The 6247-nt window shown below is 36.4% G+C and overlaps 1 long non-coding RNA gene across 1 annotated transcript; it reads left to right on the top strand.

Moving 5' to 3' along the window:
- Positions 1–1214: 1214 nt before the first annotated feature.
- On the top strand, positions 1215–2099 carry LOC107564244 (uncharacterized). The gene is made up of 4 exons (XR_001606197.1): positions 1215–1308; positions 1416–1497; positions 1590–1675; positions 1765–2099. It is a non-coding gene; the product is annotated as an uncharacterized lncRNA (long non-coding RNA).
- Positions 2100–6247: the final 4148 nt, after the last annotated feature.

Genomic DNA, 6247 nt, shown 5'->3' with positions numbered 1-6247 from the left:
CTGAAAGTTTGCCGGTTTGAAGCATCAATCGATAGGAAATCTCAAATATAATAATAAAACGAGTTGGTAACCCATTTGATGGGATTAAAGAAGCGCAGACATCAAGTAACTTCGAATTCCCGCTGTTCGGGTTTAACTCCATGTCCGATAACGACTGATTCTGATGCAGGCAGCCGATACGCGGAACTTGGATAACGTTAGACGCTGCAGTGCATCGGATTTCAAAGCAAATTACGTTTTCTGGTAAAAAAAAAATAAAAATAAAATATATATAGTGCAGAAATGTTATACTCGAACCGATTGACGTTCAAATATTAAGACATTGTTGTGGCGGTGCCGTAGCCTATGTCTCGTACGCGAAAGCCCTTTAATCTCACAGTTGATATGCTATCTCAAACATTGAATAATCTGTCTAATGCTGTCGTTGTATATTTCCGACGACTTGATATTTTTCCATGTGTGACTGCAACGTGGGCTTGTTGGTTTACTAGTTTGAAGCCAGAGACGTCGGTGAATTTAAGGGGGCGGTCCTAGTTGATGTGGTTGATAAACGGCTTAAGGGCTAAAGATTATATAAACGAATTAATGAAAACGTTCGCATGGGTAAGGCTCGTTTAACTGCTTTTGGTAAGGCTTTAACTGAACCAAAGCCGTCAACGCAAATTCAAAGAGCCCATGAAATCATGCCGTTTATGACGGGTTGTTTTTTTTGCCTAGTTGTCAATTCTGCGACTGCGCGAACTAAATCCTGGTTAACGTGACGGTGGTGGCGTGCGTGCCGAACTCTGTGGTGTTCGGAATGAACAGCTCGTGAAAGCCGTGCGTGTGCGTTTGTCCTTGATTAGATTTCGGCATCGACTCCCTGAACCACAGTCCAGTGCTTCTGAATTATCCATCTTGATTGGTGTTTTTTCGGAAGGCACGCCAAAATATGGTAGTTTATTGGATTTACCTTTTACAATACCAACAGCCGCCGAATCTCACTTGAGTGTCAGATTACAGACGAGCTCACTCGGTAAAAGGCGGGAGCAGGAGTCGTTGATTGACAGCTAAATTATCTGCTGCAGCCAATGAGGCGTCAATGTCAGAGGGACGTCATTAGAGATGCAATTTCAATTTGTGCGCATAGGGGGCGTTTTGCTCACGTCAGTCGTAATCTGCATCGACTCTGCCTATTGGAGACAGATGGCTCCAGTCTGACGAAGTTAAATGTTTCAAAAAAGCAATTTTTTTTTTTTAATGTAGGACTTGAAGGAGAAGAAGCTCCTTGAGGAGAAGGAAAATGGAAAAGATGCCACTAATGGAAAGGTAAATGAATGCTTGGCCAATGTTCTTGACCTCTCTACTATCGAACTACTTGAGTTTCATTGAGATTATGCACTTTTACAATGACCTTTTCGAAATTGTGTGAACAGGAGAATGAAGAGAATGGAGAGCCTGAAATTGATGATGAAGAGGATGATGAGGTGGATGAGGAAGAGGAAGAGGAAGGAGAGGGTAGGTGCAACATTTGAGAAGGTGTTCACATTTTTCTGACGTGACAAATTAGTTTAGGTTTTAATCATGTGGCTACTGGTCAACTACTATAGGTGATGAAGAGGACGAGGATGAAGATGATGATGAGCTAGGTGGAGGAACAAAACGGACTGCTGAAGATGACGATGAAGATGAGGAGGTACAATCATGAATTGCTGCCTAAAGAATACTGAATTCTTGTCTTCATAGTACATTTTAATAAAACCTTTTTTTTTTTTTCTTCTTCAGGATGATGTTGACCCCAAGAAGCAGAAGAAAGATGATTAAAGGATTTTCATATTGCTGAGCAGGTGTAGACGCCTCCGCTTTAACCCAAACTGTTGGAGCCAGTGGCATAAAGGACTCAAATACATAAAACATGGTCATTTTCAAGTTTGTCCCCCATGTCAACCAACTTCACCCCCAATTAAAAGTTTTCTAGAGAACCGACCACAACTCAGATTTTCAGCGTTCACAACGAAATACGCAAGACAAGGATTTGTTTGTATTTTTATTTACATTTTATATTTTTGTACATATTGTGAAGAGATCAGCCACTTTATCATGATCTCCTGTGACCAAAACGGTGCTTCTTGATAGAAATTTTACTTGTTTGACCATGTCTTGATATTTCAACATAAAGACAACATGTATAAAATCAACAGTCATTGAACTCAGAGCATTCCAGTAAATTTTATGTATGAACTTTAGTTGTACCATAAACTAGTTTTTGTATGGGATGGCTAGGCCAAAGAAAAGGAGTTTTGGTTTCTTTTGACTTGGTTTTGTCTACATTGTTTTACCTTGGCCTGTTTGTTGTATGTGTGGAGTTTGTTGTTCAACAATAAACGTAACTTTTATTTTGTGAGTTACACCAGTTTTTTTTTTTTGTTTGTTGCAAAATCCCATACATTTGCTGTTCATTGAGAGACCAAAATAGGTGTAGTTAGAAAAATGCATTGATAATGCCTATCCTTCAATAGGTGTTGACTCAAAGAGCATCTGATGAGCCACCAATTAATTCGGTTCATGAGACACTTCAATTCTTGATCAGTTTAAGACTCCTATGCATAATTAAAATAAACCGATTTTATGTGGTCAAACTGCGGAATGATTTGTTACACACCGAAACATTAGATATGCAAACTGGCATGATTCCACAATATTATTCATTCTGGAAAAGCTAAAAGTAAAAAAAGCGTTTTTGTAAAAGCCATCCTCTCATATCCTTCAGCAGAGCTAACACTTTCAAAAAGCAGGTTTTCTGTTAGGTATTCTATTCTAAAAGCATATTTTACATGCACACATTTGTTTAGAAAGGGAATGGTGGTATGATACTGCTGGAAGCAGGCTTTTAACATGCATTGCGCTTTTACATCTGTGTCCTCACTGCCGTCACACAGCTGCCTGAGATTTCCCCACTAGACTTGTAAGTGCAGGTCATTTGGCTCTGCAGACATGTACAGTGCGTGTGTGTTTGGCTAAAACACTGGCTGATGTCATGTCTAAGTAGGCGTCTATTTCAGACTTCTATGTCACGGTCAGGTTTGAGGAGAGTGGATACTTGTGGTCTAGACTGTAGAGCAAGTGGATGAGTGTGGATGTGTTTGAAACCAATCGGCCACATTATGCCTTTTTTTTTTCTTCAGAGACATTTACTTCGAAAGAAATCCTCAACCTACTATGATTCCATCAAATACACCATTCAGCTCAGAAAACAGCAGCTTATATGAAAATACTAAATATTCCACATGGTATTTGGGTTTTATATTTCACCTCACATTTTGTCTTACTAATTCATGCCTAGCATATCTCTTCACATTTTCCAGTTTTCAGTGCAAACATGTGCTTTGATCTTGATAAGAGAGGAGCTGCTTAGTCTAGACCGGATGGCTGTCCACCAGCCTTCACTCAAGTGCATCTCAATATGCAGGCAGCAGCTTGAGTGTTTGAGGCTCCAGCAGCACTACAGCTGGTATGTGACAACAGCATGACGCCAATCTATCAAACACGTGTTAATGCACGTCAAGATGTTGGCAACTGAAATTCAGTGAACTAGCGTACTCTAGCTTGACAAAAAGCACAGCGGCTTTTACATACTAAGTAAGGGGGCATACTAAGTAAGTTAGTATGTACTTACTAAGTTGGTGATGAATAGGAAAGGAGGAAGTGAGCATTTAAAAACATGCACTAACTGAAACACAGTAGCAAAAGGTGATTAACAAATTCAAAAGTTAAAAAGATCTGCCTAAGATAGCCTACTACAGACGTTCAAATAAGTTAACACTTTATTATTTTGAAAGATTTATTAAATAATCTTACCACATGTGCAGAGATGTAATAACAACGCCCGAATCGATGAATATCCCGTCAAAAAAAAAAAATTCTCCACGATCAATTAATTTTTCTCTTTGTGACAGCCTAATTAAAAACTAAAAATCTTTGCGGATAATGAAAACGGACAAATCACAGGTAAAACACGGCCCATGTTATACTGAAGTTTGTGTAAAATAACAACTTGTCTATATCCTCATTAACATTTATATATAAGCGCGGTGCCTACAGACTGCACGAGTTCTCGGTAGATATGACCAGTGAAGCGCGTCCCATTCAAACAGATCGTCCACCGCTTGTCTCGTTCAAATTCAGCGTCCTCTTCCGCCGCCTACTGGCTACCAAAGCTATTGCACATCAGCTACGTCTCATTACAATAGGCGAGGAATAGAAAGGGTCTTGAGGGCACTCCCCGCATAAAGTGAAGCTATGGAACAACGAAAGTATTTTAGTAAAGAACAAGTCGATTTTTCTTTAGAATTGGCATGAAAAAGGTATTAATTATCTTTGTGATATACTAGATCCTCAAGGGAATGTTTACTCTTATCGTGATTTCATATTTTAAATACAATTTCCCTGTGGTTCATAAGGAATTTCTTACAATTGTTAAAGCTATACCTAATGGCCTTGTTCACTTAATGAAATGGCATCTATCATTTGAAGAGATTATAAAAAGGGAACCGAATTTTTTGGTTGATGCCAAGTGCATTTATGACCCAAAATGTAATAATACAATTATAAGAAATGTGTTTCAGTCAAGGAAAAGAATAACTCCAAGGGGATTTTTATCTTTAATAGATAAGATTAATTGGAAAAAAGCATGGCTCTTACCTTATAAATTCTGTGTCCCCAACAAAGTAAAAGAATTACATTTAAAGATTTTGCATAATATATACCCCACTAATGAGATTACATCCAAATTTGGTAATCCTCATCTGAATTGTAATTTCTGTAATGTCAGCACTGAGTCTATTGATCATCTTTTTTTCAAATGCCCCCTTGTTAAGGAATTTTGGTCTGACGTGTCAAAATTATTTTCTTCAAAGTCTAATGTAGACATTGATGTTACTATGTGTGATATATTTAGTTATTTTTCTCATTGTAAACATAACATAGAATATATAGGAAATGTATTTATTTTATTGGGAAAATATTATATTCATAAATGTACATTTTCTTCAACATCTCCAAAATTACCTAGTTTTCTTTGTGACTTTAACTACTTAATTATAACACTAAAAAATATTAATACCAAAAAAAGTGTCACATTTGTGAAACTGTATAATGATCTGCTGAATGGTACATAATTCTTGATTTACTACCTCTGTATTTTCTGTTTTATCTATGTATTGTTTCTTTTTTATTATTATTATTTATTTATTTTTCTCTCTTCTTTGTCTTCCTATATAATTTCTGTATTCATAATATCATCCAATGTTACATTAATTGTTAAGTGTTTATTCTTGCAATAAAAAAAAAGGGTCACGAGAGAGCCAAGATATTTGTCATTTATTTTTCTCTTGTAATGTTTCATCACTTTTCTGGAAAGATTTGAGTTCCTATTGTTTTTCTAAAGTTAATATGAACTGTAATTTACACATTAAGGATGTTGTTTGCTTTTTTGAAAACCAAAACAAATCTTTAGAATCTACTGCTAACTTTCTTATCCTTCTGGCAAAATTCTATTTTAACAAACAAAGGTTTCTTAAGAAAATACCTACTTTTATTGATTTCTTATGTGAAGTAGAACATTTAATTAAATCACTAAGAGTAATAAATAACAAAAAATGTATTTCTTTTTTGAAGAGATATGATGAGATCTTTCATGTACTGTGATTAATACTTTATACATTTTTTTAAAATCCTCTTTTCTTTATTTGTTCTGTTCCTGCCTTTCTTTATGTTCTTAAAAAAGCTATTTAAATGCATCTTTCTCTTTTAACCAGGGCTGTCCAAACTCGGTCCATACAACTTTGCATACACTACACATAATGTATCAACAATACATCCAATGTCATCTGAACATATGGAAAAGAAGAGAAGAAAAAAATAAGTTGACAATGACTGTTAAAAGCAGGGCTGTCCAAAGCCGGTGTCCTGCAGAGTTTAGCTCCAACTTGCCTCAACACACCTGCCTGGAAGTTTCTATGCCTAGTAAGAGCTTGATTAGCTGGTTCAGGTGTGTTTAATTAGGGTTGGAGCTAAACTCTGCAGGACACCGAGTTTGGACAGCCCTGCTTTTAACAGTCATTGTCAACTTATTTTTTTCTTCTCTTCTTTTCCATATGTTCAGATGACATTGGATGTATTGTTGATACATTATGTGTAGTGTATGCAAAGTTGTATTACATTAATGTCATCTCTGAATTGTTTGCAAAAAAAAAAAAAGGGTCTTAAA

Source organism: Sinocyclocheilus grahami, unplaced genomic scaffold (genome assembly GCF_001515645.1).
Source record: "Sinocyclocheilus grahami isolate Dianchi unplaced genomic scaffold, SAMN03320097.WGS_v1.1 scaffold919.1, whole genome shotgun sequence".
Taxonomy (NCBI): domain Eukaryota; kingdom Metazoa; phylum Chordata; class Actinopteri; order Cypriniformes; family Cyprinidae; genus Sinocyclocheilus; species Sinocyclocheilus grahami.
This window is presented reverse-complemented; position numbering and strand designations above follow the sequence as displayed.